The sequence below is a fragment of the Hypanus sabinus genome, chromosome 6 (assembly GCF_030144855.1).
Source record: "Hypanus sabinus isolate sHypSab1 chromosome 6, sHypSab1.hap1, whole genome shotgun sequence".
In the NCBI taxonomy this organism is placed as follows: domain Eukaryota; kingdom Metazoa; phylum Chordata; class Chondrichthyes; order Myliobatiformes; family Dasyatidae; genus Hypanus; species Hypanus sabinus.
The window spans coordinates 5036542-5051536 of record NC_082711.1 but is presented as its reverse complement, the minus strand read 5'-3'; the positions used below and the strand labels follow the sequence as shown (position 1 = coordinate 5051536).

General features: G+C 47.3%; 1 protein-coding gene across 1 annotated transcript in view; it reads left to right on the top strand.

Annotated features, from left to right (window-relative positions):
* Positions 1 to 3040: 3040 nt before the first annotated feature.
* Positions 3041 to 14995, top strand: part of LOC132395258 (repressor of RNA polymerase III transcription MAF1 homolog) — a 62485-nt gene continuing 50530 nt past the window's right edge. Inside the window, exon 1 of the mRNA XM_059971588.1 lies at positions 3041 to 3418. The gene's annotated coding sequence lies outside the window, so the exon portion shown is untranslated. The remainder of the gene's footprint in view (positions 3419 to 14995) is intronic.

The window sequence follows — 14995 nt, the reverse complement described above, 5'->3', positions numbered from 1 at the left end:
CACATAAAACAAAATATTACCACAAATAAAGTATCATTCAAAATGCATGTAGTGCGCAGCATGGGTAAACAGCGAACAGCTCCCTGCCCCAGTGACGAGATCTCGGTGCTGGCAGGGTATTCACCAGCCTGAAGGCCCTGTTCCGTGCTGTAGCTCAATAAATAAATAAATCTAACACTTATGTGCAATGTGCAGCACAGGTAAACAGTAAACAGCTCACTGTCCCAGTGACGAGATCTCGGAGATGGCAGAGTATCCATTAGTCTCACAGCCTGAGGGAAGAAGCTGTTTCCCAGTCTGCCAGCCCTAGTCCTGATGCTCCTGAACCTCCTCCCTGACGGTGGTGGGTCAGAGAGATTGTGTGATGGGTGGTAGGGATCCTCAACTATGCTTCCAGCCCTTTGTCTGCAATGCTCCCGGTAAATGTCACTAACGGAGGGGGGGGGGGGGGGGTGGGGGGAAGACATACCCCGGTGATCCTCAGGGCGGTTTTTACTCTCCTCCATAGGGGTTTACTCTCCTCTGTAGGGATTCACTCACCTCCGTAGGGTTTCACTCTCCTCCGTAGGGTTTCACTGTCCTCTGTAGGGATTCACTCACCTCCGTAGGGTTTCACTCTCCTCCGTAGGGGTTTACTGTCCTCTGTAGGGATTCACTCACCTCCGTAGGGTTTCACTCTCCTCTATAGGGTTTCACTCTCCTCCGTAGGGTTTCACTCTCCTCCGTAGGGTTTCACTCTCCTCGGTAGGGTTTCACTGTCCTCTGTAGGGTTTCACTCTCCTCCGTAGGGTTTCACTCTCCTCCGTAGGGATTCACTCTCCTCCGTAGGGTTTCACTCTCCTCCGTAGGGTTTTCTCTCCTCCATAGGGTTTTACTCTCCGTAGGGTTTCACTCTCCTCCGTAGGGTTTCACTCTCCTCCGTAGGGATTCACTGTCCTCTGTAGCGTTCCACTCTCCTCCGTAGGGATTCACTCTCCTCCGTAGGGTTTCACTCTCCTCCGTAGGGTTTTCTCTCCTCCGTAGGGTTTTACTCTCCGTAGGGTTTCACTCTCCTCCGTAGGGATTCACTGTCCTCCGTAGCGTTCCACTCTCCTCTGTATGATTTTGTGGTTGGGTGCCTTGCAGCTCCTGTACCTCACAATCATGCAGCCAGACAGGACGGTCTCGACGTTGCTCCTGTAGAATGGGGGTAGGGAGCGTCTCAGTAAGTGTAGATGCTGCTGTGCCTTCTTGACCAGTGGGGAGTTGTGTCTCCCAGTGACCGTGGCTGCTCTTGACCAGTGGGGAGTTGTTGTGTCTCTCAGTGATCGTGGCTGCTCCTGACCAGTGGGGAGTTGTTGTGTCTCTCAGTGACCGTGGCTGCTCTTGACCAGTGGCGAGTTGTTGTGTCTCTCAGTGACCGTGGCTGCTCTTGACCAGTGGGGAGTTGTTGTGTCTCCCAGTGACCGTGGTTGCTCTTGACCAGTGGGGAGTTGTGTCTCCCAATGATCGTGGCTGCTCCCGACCAGTGGGGAGGTGTTGTGGGTCCAGGTTAGATTGGTGCTTATGTGCACACCAAGGAACTTTATAGACAATAGACAATAGGAGCAGGAGTAGGCCATTTGGCCCTTCGAGCCAGCACCGCCATTCGATGAGATCATGGCTGATCATCCACAATCAGTATCCCGTTCCTGCCTTCTCCCCATATCCCTTGACTCTGCTATCTTTAAGAGCTCTATCTAACTCTTTCTTGAAAGCATCCAGAGAATTGGCTTCCATTGCCTTCCGGGGCAGAGCATTCCACAGATCCAGAACTCTCTAGGTGAAAAAGTTTTTCCTCAACTCCATTCTAAATGGCCTACCCCTTATTCTTAAACTGTGGCCTTTGGTTCTGGACTCACCCAACATCGGGAACATTTTTCCTGCCTCTTGCATGTCCATTCCCTCAATAATCTTATATGTTTCAATCAGATCCCCTCTGATCCTTCTAAATTCCAGTGTATCCAAGCCCAGTTGCTCCAATCTTTCAACATGACAGTCCCACCATCCCAGGAATTAACCTTGTGAACCTACGCTGCACTCCCTCAATAGCAAGAATGTCCTTCCTCAAATTTGGAGACCAAAACTGAACATATATACTCCAGGCGTGGTCTCACCAGGGCCCTGTACAACTGCAGAAGGACCTCTTTGCTCCTATACTCAACTCCCCTTGTTATGAAGGCCAACATGCCATTAGCTTTCTTCACTGCCTGATGTACCTGCATGCTTGCTTTCATTGACTGATGTACAAGAGCACCTAGATCTCGTTGTACTTCCCCTTTTCCTAACTTGACACCATTCAGATTGTAATCTGCCTTCCTGTTCTTGCCACCAAAGTGGATAACCTCACATTTATCCACATTAAACTGCATCTGCCATACATCTGCCCACTCACCCAACCTGTCCAAGTCACCCTGCATTCTCCTAACATCCTCCTCATATTTCACACTGCCACCCAGCTTTGTGTCATCTGCAAATTTGCTAACTTTGTGCTCTCCACGGCAGAGCCATTGATGTGCAATGGAGAGTGGTTAACCTGAACCTTCCTGAAGTCCACAGTCATCTGGTGTCTTGTTCACTTTGTGACTCAGGTGTTGTTGTGCAGCACCTACGGAGGCAGAGGGATGGTCATTGTTTCCAGTGGAGACCCTATATCAGAACTACGACTGGTTTAATTTTGCTCCCGATTACCGTCATTGCAGTATTTTATACCTCCGCTTTTGGTTTTTATTTCAGACTTCCGACACTTGCAAGATATATTGTTTGATATCTAGAAGGGGCGAACGGAATTATAAACCAATCACTGCTTCCTAAGTCACATAGATTAAGAGGTAAAGGATGAGAATTGGCTTGTCCCGTGTCAATCCATTAGACGTCACAATCCATCTTGACCGACAACTGTTAGAATCAATCAACGATGGACTTTCTGGCCTTCGTTGTTGACTGACGGCCATGTTATCCAATTATAGAAGACTATAAAGGCAAGCCCATCTAGAATGGCCAATAAAAAGGGTGGGCGTATACTTTGACGCTTTGTGTTTAAAGGCGGCGACGGTTGGGCAGGAGCGGCGGCCGCTGGGTTTTTTGGACGTTAATTGTCGGCCGGCAGGAAATCGGTTAAAGGGGCGAGTCGGGTGTTCGGGATCAGGCGGCGGCGGCATCAGCAGCAGACGGGCCGATGTGCGTGGGAAGGCGGGCGGTGATGGTGCCCTGGGCCGCTCCGCGACTCCGCTCGCTTGGCTCACACCCGCGGCCTTCCTCCAGCCCGAGAGCGGCGGGCTCACTCCCGGCACACGGCGCTTGGCGGCAGCCCGCCTTCGCCTGAGGGCAGCCCGCTACCGACTGAGGGAGGAGCAGAAGGACGAGGCCCGAGCGGCCTCGGGCGTCGCAGCCCCTGCAGGTAGGGGTGGGCCCAATGCCCAGGGCAGGGGCTGGTGGACCACGCTTGGCCTTTACCTCCGTGGGGTCCATAGCCCGCCGTGGCTGCTACCGACACTTGCGAGATCTGTGACGGGTTGGCGGGAGGGTGTCCATCACTGGCAGGGCTACAGACACATCGGGGGCTTCTGCGGGTAGTTCATGGACAGTGTCCCTGGTGAGGGGGGCGGGGTTGATGGACAGTGTCCCTGGTGAGGGGGGCGGGGTTGATGGACAGTGTCCCTGGTGAGGGGGGCGGGGTTGATGGACAGTGTCCCTGGTGAGGGGGGCGGGGTTGATGGACAGTGTCCCTGGTGAGGGGGGTAGGGTTCATGGACAGTGTCCCTGGTGAAGGTGGGGGGGTGTTGATGGACAGTGCCCCTGGTGAGGGGGGTAGGGTTCATGGACAGTGTCCCTGGTGAAGGTGGGGGGGTGTTGATGGACAGTGTCCCTGGTGAGGGGGGTAGGGTTCATGGACAGTGTCCCTGGTGAAGGTGGGGGGAGGTTGACGGACAGTGTCCCTGGTGAAGGTGGGGGGGTGTTGATGGACAGTGTCCCTGGTGGGGGGGTGTTGATGGACAGTGTCCCTGGTGGGGGGGTGTTGACGGACAGTGTCCCTGGTGGGGGGGTGTTGACGGACAGTGTCCCTGGTGAGGGGGGTAGTTCATGGACAGTGTCCCTGGTGAGGGGGGGGTTGATGGACCGTGTCCCTGGTGATGGTTGGGGGGGGTGTTGATGGACAGTGTCCCTGGTGATGGTTGGGGGGGGGTACAGCATTCCTTGGATACAGCACAATTTTTCAGGCATTGCATTTTGAAAATTTCCTGGATGCTGGGGAGGCCAGTGCCCATTATGGAGCTGGCTGAATTCGCAGTTTCCTGGGAGAGCTACTGTTAAATCCAGCTGCGGACACATCGATTCTCTGGCCATATCACTGGCGAACTGGGACTGGAACCGAATGACTCTCGTATGTGGTCACGTGATGTACTTTGGAAATGAGTTTACATTGACTTTGGGAAGTCATTGCTGTCACAGACGATACAACTGTGTAGTCTGCAGATCCAGAACACATAATAAGACCTTCCTTAGCACAAGGTCTGCTAAGGAAGCCAATTGTCGAACAATGTCTGCATGGATGCTGACCAGAGACTAGGGGTTGGAGCTCTGATGTGAGTCTGAGACTAGAGCCGAGGACTGGAGGCCTGTTGCTGGCCTGTTCTGGTGCAGGGTCAACTAAGTCGATGCAGGAGTATTCATTGTCAAAGTATGTGTACCATATACAACCTTGAGGTTTGTCAACTCGCAGTCAGCTGTAAATCAAAAGAGTCCAATAAAATACTGAGAACACAAAGGCAGTCAAACATCCAATGTGCAAAAAAAAACAAATTGTGAGTTACTGTCCTTGCTGTGGGAACAAACACTTTGTTCCTCTTGAGGTCATTTAGGGTCAAGCAAATGGTTGGTCGTCTTTCGTATCTGACAATGTGCAGGAGGGGTTTTGCCATTGTGCTGGGAAATTCCAGTCTGGGTTCAGTGGTATGAGTAGTTGGCACAATCTGGGGTCTTCCTTGGTTGCAGTGGATAACCATGAAGGCTTCTCTACCTGGTCCCCGTGAAACATTGTAGAGCTGCCTTCCTGGCCATTGGGTCTCATCCACCCAGTCCTCCAGAGCTGACTTTGCATACTAGGGACAGGCATGTCCCAATCTCACCAGGGTATGAGGCACGTCGGCTACCCCCGCCTACTTTAGCCTGACTCTGATGTGGCCAGTGACACAGGCAAACAGCTACTTGGAACCACAGTTGATAAGCTGAGTGTCCAGTGGGGCTCAAAGGGGAGTGAGCTGTCCTGGAATGGACACATAAGCCCCTTCGCCAGAGGTGCTACACCACACAGGGTCGATTAAATAGGTGTTGCTGTCCTTGCTATGGGAAGAAGTCCAGGTGATCCTATCTGTGGTTATTTGGACCTCAGCAGTGTTAGTGTACTGTATGTAATGTTTATGGGCAGTACATGGGTTTGAAGTCCTTGCTGTCAAGGGCAGTGTAATCAGACCTGTAACAGTGTTGTGGCACTGGAAGCCAGGGTAATATTTCCTGTTGAGTTGTCTGCAGGCATTGTTAACAGCTGGGTTATAGATCTTAATGGGTTAGCGTGAATACTTTGATCAAGGGGGATGGTAATTTCTCCCAGTATCACTTGCTGGTGTTAATAGAGTTTAAAATGAACACTTTCCTGTAGGGAAAGTCCTGTAGTGTGCGTTATTACTAAACAGCAATACCAAGCGGGGTAGTGAATTGATAATGATGCATTGGTGATAGTTATCATTGACTGCGCATTAGGCCTAGGGGGATGAATTGGGGCTGAAGCAAGTTCCATAACAACACCTTTGGTGGACCTTGTAAGTATGTTGTGCCAGTGTTTGTTACTGGTGGAAATGCAATCACCTAAGTCAAGTATAATGTTCTCCCATGGGGTTATTCCCTTAATGGAGAATGCCTGTTGTGTAACTTGGGGAGGCTGATTCACAGGCAGACAGATTGGGGTCGGGGTCCTCTGCCTTCACTGCTGTTGTGATGTGTCATCAGCTCCACTGTTAAGGTCTTGGGTAGATCGCTCTTTGTCTGGGAACCCTCTCCCCTTTGACCTGACCGCCATGGGTGACCCTACCAGGATCTCAGCAAGATCTCAGGCATCTCTCCGCCAAGGTGGTGATTCTCAGAAGTTGTTACCAGGGTCTACATTTCAGTGCTTGAAAATAAATATTCAGTGTGCTGAAGTTTGTCTGTAGTGTGATGAAGCCAGTGCTGGAAAGTGGGATGTGGAGGGATCGCTCTACCAACTGTCACACGAGGGGGGGATGGAATTTAAACCTCAAGTTTGTCAATTCTGCAGCTCATGAGTGTGTAAAGGAGAACGAAATGATTGTTGCTCCAATGCAGTGTATTAAAAAAATGCAACAACATAAAGAACACAATAAAAACCTAGTAAATGATTGAAATTATGAAGAGGCTTGTCTTGTAGGGAGCTGATGGTACTGTACAGCTCTGTGTTCTTGGCATTAGAGCTGGGAGGGGGTATTAAAGACAGCAGTGATAAACTCAACAGTAAACTCCCTGAGCAGGCACCACTGTTAGAAGGTTTCTGAACTGTACAAGAAGTTCTTCAGTTTATGGAAGGGCATATCTCCCTCTGATGCCCATTTGCTACTGGGGCAGAGGCTGCTGACAGCAGCTTGCCAGTTCTCTGTCCTGGGCCAGTTTAGTGGTGGTCCTGACAGAAGGTTGATCAGCCCTGTGGCTTCCATGGACTTTCTGCTCTTTTGAGCTTCTGTAACTCTGGGTTTTTACAGGATGGGGCTGCTAGCCCCATATCCAACCCTCCTCCTTTTGCAGCTGGGCTTGTGACTGTCCTTGGTGGAGTTGGAGTATGTAACTGCAACAATTCTTCTAAGGGAGCTGTCGCCAAATGATGGAGATGACAGAATTGGATGTGATCATTTGTAGAAATAAACATTTACACTGGTTGACTGTTTTGATAGTAGAGCTGTAGAAGAGGGTATGTACTGTACATTGGTTAAAAGGGAAGCTTTAGGAAGTTCTGTGGTAATACTGCTGTTACAATGCAAGCAGTACCGGAATTGATCAGGGAGGGAATGTCCCACATAGTGTTTGGCTGACTGAAGAAATCTAACTTCCTGCAGCTAGAATGGGGTTTGAAATAGAGTGGTGTTTTATACTGAATATAAATGACATTCAAAGTCAAAGCATTTTGACAGTGAACTATTTTCTTTGCCCAGTACACCCCCCCGGTTATAAATGAGGTTATAGTGATTTGGAATAATCATCCATTAATTACCACCAAGGTCTCGTAGCCAGGTGGCTTCACTGTCACTGTATATTGACTTATTTACCACGAATGCAAAAAAACTCCAAAACCTGTGCCTCTGTACTTCCCTCTGCAACTGGATCCTCAACTTGCACACTGGGAGTCTAGTCTGTTCAGATCAGAAATAACATCTGGCTGACATTCAACACTTCCAGGCTGCGAGCGTAGCCCACTGCTCTACACCCATGACTGTGTGGCTAGGCACAGTTTAAACGTCATCAGTAAATTTGCCGATCATGCATCTATTGTTGACAGAATTTCAGGTGGTGACGAGGAGGTGTACAGGAGTGAGATAGATCAGCTGGTTGAGTGGTGTTGCAGCAACAACTTTGCACTCAGTATCGGTAAGACCAAAGGACTGATTGTAGACTTTAGGAAGGTCAAGTCGAGGGAACCATCCAGTCCTTGGTGAGAGATCAGCAGTGGAAAGGGTGAGCAGTTTCAGGTTCCTGGGTGTCAACATCTCTGAGGATCTATCCTGAGCCCAACATATTGGATGCAATTACAAAGAAACATGACAGTAGCTATATATCATCAGGAGTTTGAATGTCACCAAAGACACCATCAAATTTCTACAGATGTACCATGGAGAGGATCACCGTTTGGTTTGGAGGGGCCACTGCACAGAATTGGAAAAAGCTGCAGAAATTTGTATACTGCTAGCTTTATCATGGGCACGAGCCTCCCCAGCATCGCGGACATCTTAAAATAGCCTCAAAAAAGCTTCATCCATCATTAAGGATCCTCATCACCCAGAACATGCCCTCTTCTCATTGCTACCACCAGGGAGGGGGTACAGGAACCTGAAGACACACACTCACCGATTCAGGAACAGCTTCTTCCCCTTTGCCATCAGATTTCTGAATGGGTAATGTACATTACCTCACTTTTTCCACCTCTTTGTACTAATATATTTTTAAAAATATGACTTGTAGATTAAAAATTTTGTATCGCACTGCTGCAGCAAAAGAAATTTCATGACGTGGCCAGTGATTTTAAACCTGATTCTGATTCAAATGTGAACTTGGCTGCTCTCCTTGAATCCTTGGTCCCAACATATCTATGCAGTTATAAAGATAGCAAGACAGCGGCTATATTTCATGAGGAGTTTGAGGAGATTTGGTTTGTCATTTAAAACTACAGATGTACTATAGAGGGCATTCGGACAGGCTGCATCACCATCTGGTATGGGCGGTTGGAGCACTACACAAGATCGAAAGAAGCTACAGAAAGTTGTAAAATTAGTCAGCTCCATCTTTGGTACTAGCCTCTGTTGTATCCAAGACTACTTCAAGGAGCGGAGGTTCAAAAAGGCAGCGTCCATTACTAAGGATCCCTATCACCCAGGACATGCTTTCTTCTTGTTACCATCAGGAAGGAGGCACACACTCCACAATTCAGGAACCCATGTACTCTACCTCACTTGTTTTTTATAAATATTTCTGTTCTGCACTAATATGTATATACTTGATCTTTTTTTCTTCTTTCTATATTGTCAGGTACTGCTGCAGAGTTAACAAATTTCATGACACATGCCGGTGATAATAAAGCTGAATATGATTCTGGTTTTTACAGATTTCAGATTCAAGATTATCACGTGCATTAACGCATACAGTGAGGCACATTGTGTTAACAATCGACATCCATGGATGTGCTGGGGGCGGCCTGTAAGTGTTGTCATACATTCCAGTGGCAATATAAAATGCCCAGTGTTCAACACCACAAGAAGCAACAACATGGTGAAACAAGACAACACCAAAACAAGCCCCTTTCCCACCCCCTCTGAAACACAAGCTTTCAATCCCAGGGCAGGTCCCCTCTTGATCTGCAGTACTTGGCCCAAGAATCTCAATCTTGCAGGCATCCACCCTCCAGCCTCCCAGACATCAGGCTTCTTACCTCCAGTCTTTACCCTGCACCCCTCCACAGATACTGCTTACCTCTTGGAAGGTATCGGGCTCTGATGGTATACCTGGTAAGGCACTGAACACCTGTGCTGCTAACTGGAAAGATTATTTAAGGACATTGTCAATCTCTCATTGCTGAATTCAGAGGTCCCACCTGCCTCAAAAGGACAGCCGTGTCATTGCCCCAGAAGAGCAGGCTAAGCTGCCTCAACTTCATCTACTGTTGAGGGCATTGTCATGGCTTGAATCAACTCCTGTCTAGGCCTGGATCTACTGCAATTTGCCTATCACTACAATACGTCTACAGTGGATGCAATTTTACTGGCTCTCCACTTTGCCTTGGATCACCTGGACAACAGCAATACCTATGTCAGGGTTCAGTTTATTGTGCCTTTAAGAACGCATTGCCTGTGATGGCAGTGCCTTCCTCAAAGTACATAGGTTACCATATACTGCCTTGAGATTCATTTTCTTCCAACCCGAGTTTGTCAGTGATATGGCCAGAGACTCCTGATGTGTCCGAGCTACATTTCAGTTAGTTTTCCATACTGCTTCAAGTTAAGATAGGAACCCAAAAGGTGAATTAAATACTGTTAGCTTTGAAGATACTTAATGTGAATGTTTATCCTGCAATTTTTACTTGTTATTCAATTAAAAATTCAGCTGAGAATGAAATTGGACAGTGCAATTAGCCTTGTGGGTGAAGCTTGTGTCCTTGACGATGGAGTTAGAAGGTGCTCTATCACCAGGGTAACAGCTGCAGACCATTTTGTACATGGTGCATGTTGCATGTGGAGGAAATGAATATTTTAGTATGGTGGATAATGTCATTATTACAGGCTGCTCTGTGCTGGGTGGTACTGAGCCACTCATTGGAAATGTGCTTGGCCAGGTGTCAGTCTTCCAAGACATTCCTGTTGTTTCTTGTAGCTGCTGAAGAGGCTTGGGAATGTCAAAGGTGAATCAATGCCTACAGCAATATTGTACAGTACTATAGAGGATTCTGAAGTCTGACTGTTGCTGCAGGAGTCAGTATTGAGCTTGCTGCTTGTCTTTGTGCTGGATTTCTATTCAAATTAACAACGACCCTTGTATTCTGAGCCTCAAGTGTTTACTAAATTTTTGTCACTTAAATCTACAACCACTTCCTTATTCAGCCTTTTCCATCAGCTGATCTAATTTCTCCAGTGCATGAGATAACTGCTACAAGTGTAAACTCTGACCAGTCTCTAGTTACCAGAGATGTTCTTGCACCTTTGAGCAGGGGTGTCATCCATGAGTAAAAAAATTTTACGTTGTGTCTCTACCTCAATGCACAATTTGTAACTTATAATAAATAGAACAGTCAATGTAATATAGAGTACACTCAAATCAGTCTGATGGAAGAAGCTGTCTTGGAGCCTGTTGGTTCTGGATTTTATGCTGCTGTACTGTTTCCTGGATGGTAGCAGCTGGAATAGATTGTGGGTGGAATGGCTTGGGTCCCCAAACAGTAACGAGGTAGCCTGCAGGGAAGAAGTAATCTCTCTCTGACACATTGGTGTCAAGAAAACAACCTCTCCCTCAATGTCACAAAAACAAAGGAGCTGGTTGTGGATTACTGGAGGAATGAAGACGGGCTAACCCCTATTGACATCAATGGACCATTTTCCAATTATTTGTCTGCAATTGATCTAACCTACCTGCAGTAGTCAGTTTTCGTGTTGGTTTGGAAAGTTGGATTCCACTGCCTTCTAATTCTCATCTTGCCAGTTCCCCTCTCACTACTTATCAGGATTCTTGACGAAGACACTATTATTTTAGTAATGCAATGCCGAGCAGGCCTTTTGAGCCACGCCACTCAGCAACACACCTATTCAGCCCTAGTCTAATCACAGGACAATTTACACTGCCCAGCGACCCACCAATTTAACCCTAGTCTAATCACAGGACAATTTACACCGCCCAGCGACCCACCTATTTAACCCTAGTCTAATCACAGGACAATTTACACCGCCCAGCGACCCACCTATTTAACTCTAGTCTAATCACAGGACAATTTACACCGCCCAGTGACCCACCAATTTAACCCTAGTCTAATCACAGGACAATTTACACCGCCCAGTGACCCACCAATTCAACCCTAGTCTAATCACAGGACAATTTACACCGCCCAGCGACCCGCCAATTCAACCCTAGTCTAATCACAGGACAATTTACACCGCCCAGCGACTCACCAATTTAACCCTAGTCTAATCACAGGACAATTTACACCGCCCAGCGACTCACCAATTTAACCCTAGTCTAATCACAGGACAATTTACACCGCCCAGTGACACACCAATTTAACCCTAGTCTAATCACAGGACAATTTACACCGCCCAGCGACTCACCAATTTAACCCTAGTCTAATCACAGGACAATTTACACCGCCCAGCGACTCACCAATTTAACCCTAGTCTAATCACAGGATAATTTACACCGCCCAGCGACCCACCAATTTAACCCTAGTCTAATCACAGGACAATTTACACCGCCCAGCGACTCACCAATTCAACCCTAGTCTAATCACAGGATAATTTACACCGCCCAGCGACCCACCAATTTAACCCTAGTCTAATCACAGGACAATTTACACCGCCCAGCGACTCACCAATTCAACCCTAGTCTAATCACAGGACAATTTACACCGCCCAGCGACCCGCCAATTTAACCCTAGTCTAATCACAGGACAATTTACACCGCCCAGTGACCCACCAATTTAACTCTAGTCTAATCACAGGACAATTTACACCGCCCAGCGACCCACCAATTTAACCCTAGTCTAATCACAGGACAATTTACAATGAGCAATTAACCTACCCAGTACCTCTTTGGACTGTGGGAGGAAACCAAGGCACCAGCGACAGCCCTTGTAATCCACGGGGAGGAGGTACAGATTTCTTCCAGGATGGCACTGGAATTGTACTCCGAACCCTAGCTGTAATGGCGTGTGCAACAGTTAGTTGGGTGCACAGCAGGCTTTGAGGGGAGACTGAGCTTAACTGTTTATATCAGTGCCTAGAAACTGTTTGTCAGATGGGTAAGGTAGATCTTTGGGCATGGATTAATACTTCTGGGGTGTAGCTGTTGCAGAAACATGGCTAAGGGAGGGACAAGATGGAGGTAATTTGGGGACAAGGCCAATTTAGGTGGTATTCTACAGGATCTTTCAGATGTTGGTTGGAGGAGTTTGAAGAGTTGGCAGGTGGGAGCCATTTAAAAGTGGGAGTACAGGAATTCAGGGACAGCATGTTCCTGTTAAGGGCCAAGGCCCACAGGAATGGAGAGCCCTGGATTACAGAGGCACTGGCCTGTCAGGTATAGGCAGCTAGGATTGTGACTCCACTTGGAGCAAGGAGGTAAAAATGGGATACTTGAAAAATTAGGAGGGCAAAAAGGGAATGTGAAATAGCTTTTGTAAATATGATAAAGGAAGTTCCAAGCATAAGTGCATTGGGATAAGAGTAAGTACATTGAAAGTAAGTGTCCTTTTTTGACATGAAGCCATTGGTCCTTGATAAATCTTGTTTCTTTACTGTCATGAGAGACATTGTGAGGGAATTTAAAAGCTGAAGTTTTAAAGGTGGACAAATCTCCAGTGCCTGGGAGCCACAATGCTCAGAAACAGGTCCTTTGGCCCAACTTGTCCATGCTGACTTGTCCAGTGAGCTAGTCCCTTCTGAGTGCACTGAGGGACCCCTTGCAGAACTATTTGTATCCTAGTTGGCCATGGGTGAGGTGCTGTGTGACTGGCTGTTAAGAAAGGCTGGGGGTGGGGGGGGGAACCTGGGAACACCAGGCTGATGAGTTCATGGTGGTAAATTACTGGAGGGGAATCAAAGACAGGATGTACTTGCATTTGGAAGAGCAAAGTTTGATTAGGGATGGTCAGGATGGCTTTATACACAAGAAGTAGTGCCTGTAGTTTGGTCGAGTTTGTCCAGAGAAGTGACCAAGATGTTCCAGTATAATTATCATTCAACCATACATGAATATCATCATCATGTGCTGTGTTGTATGATGTGGGCGATCATGGTCTTTTTATCTCCATAAGACGAAGGAGTGGAATTAGGCTATTCAGCCTATTGAGACTGCTCTGCCATCCTATCATGGCTGATCCCAGATCCCAATCGATCCCATACACCTGCCTTCTCACCATATCCTTTGAATCCCTGACCAATCAGGAAACGATCAACTTCGGCTTTAAATATGCCCGTGGACTTGGCCTCTACTGCAGTCTGTGGCAGGGCATTCCACAGATTCACTATTTTCTGGCTAAGAATAAAATCCTCCTTATCTCTGTTCTAAAGGGTCACCCCTCAATTGATGTGATTTTTCTTCCCCCCCCCCCCCATATTCTTTTAAATTACTACAGTGAATACAGGCCCAAAACTGCCAAATGCTCCTCAGATGTTAGCCCCTTCATTCCCAGAATCATCCTCATGAACCTCCTCTGGACTCCCTCCAATGACAACACATCCTTTCTGAGATATGGAGCTCAAAACTGTTGACAATACTCCAAGTGCAGCCTGCCTAGTGTCTTATAAAAGCTCAGCATTATCTATTTGCTCTTTATATTCTATTCTCCTTGAAATAAATGCCAGCATTGCATTTGTCGCCTTTACTACAGACTCTGCCTATAAGTTAAGCTTCTGGAAGTCTTGCATAAGAACTCCTAATCCCTCTGCACCTCTGTTTGAACCTTCTTCCCCATTTAGATAATAGTCCACACTATTGTTACTTTTACCAAAATGCATTCCCATATGTTTCTTAACACTATTCTATCTGCCACTTCTTTGCCCATTCTTCCAATTTGTCCAGGTCCTGTTGAATTACTTTGCTTCCTCAGCAGTACCTACCCATCCACCCATCTTCGCATCATCCACAAACTTTGTCAGAAAGCCATCAATTCCATTATTTAAACCATAACTTTTCTTGGCAAATGTTTCTACAGAAGTGGTTTACCATTGCATTCTGGGCAGTGTTTTTACAAGACAAATGACCTCAACCATTATCAATACTTTTCAGAGATTGGCTGGTGTTAGTGGGTGCATCAGCTCCTCCCATGGCTTCATGTGACGCTGGTCAAAGGGCTAGGCAAGTAGTACACCTTGCCCAAGGGTGACCTGCAGACTCAGGTTAGTTCTCCATTGGTAGAGCCATTTCCGCTCTGCCCTCATTGAATATGAATGGGTGAATATAACCTAGTGAAACAGCATTCCTCTTGGGCCAAGGTGTAAAACACATTACCAATAGCACATACGGTTAACATGCAGTCACAGAAGCATAACATAGCCCCAATCTCTGAAGGGCATATCTTGCAGAATGTTGGTGCATAGGATGCTGGCTTAGTCCAGTTTGTTCTTCCTCGGAGGGCAGTGCTGTGGGAAACCTTCAAAGCTAGATTGTTTTGGTGTTGATTGGAATTTATGAGATTGTACTGGGAATGTAAATGTGCCTGTGTTCAGTTTGACACCTGCAGCTATTCAGTAGCTCGGCACAGCTTTGGTTCCTGAGAACACAATGCTGGTGGATTTTGGCAGGTCAGGCAGCATTTATGAAATGAATAAACAGTCAACATTTTGAGCGAAGACACTTCAGGACTGGAAAGTAAGGGGTAAGACACCAGAATAAAAAGGTGGGGGGAAGGAAAGCAGGACAAGTTGGAACAGGAGCTCCTAATCTGTTGGGAACCATGGACCCTCGTTTAATGGTAGAAGTCCAGAGCATAAAAAGGTTGGGA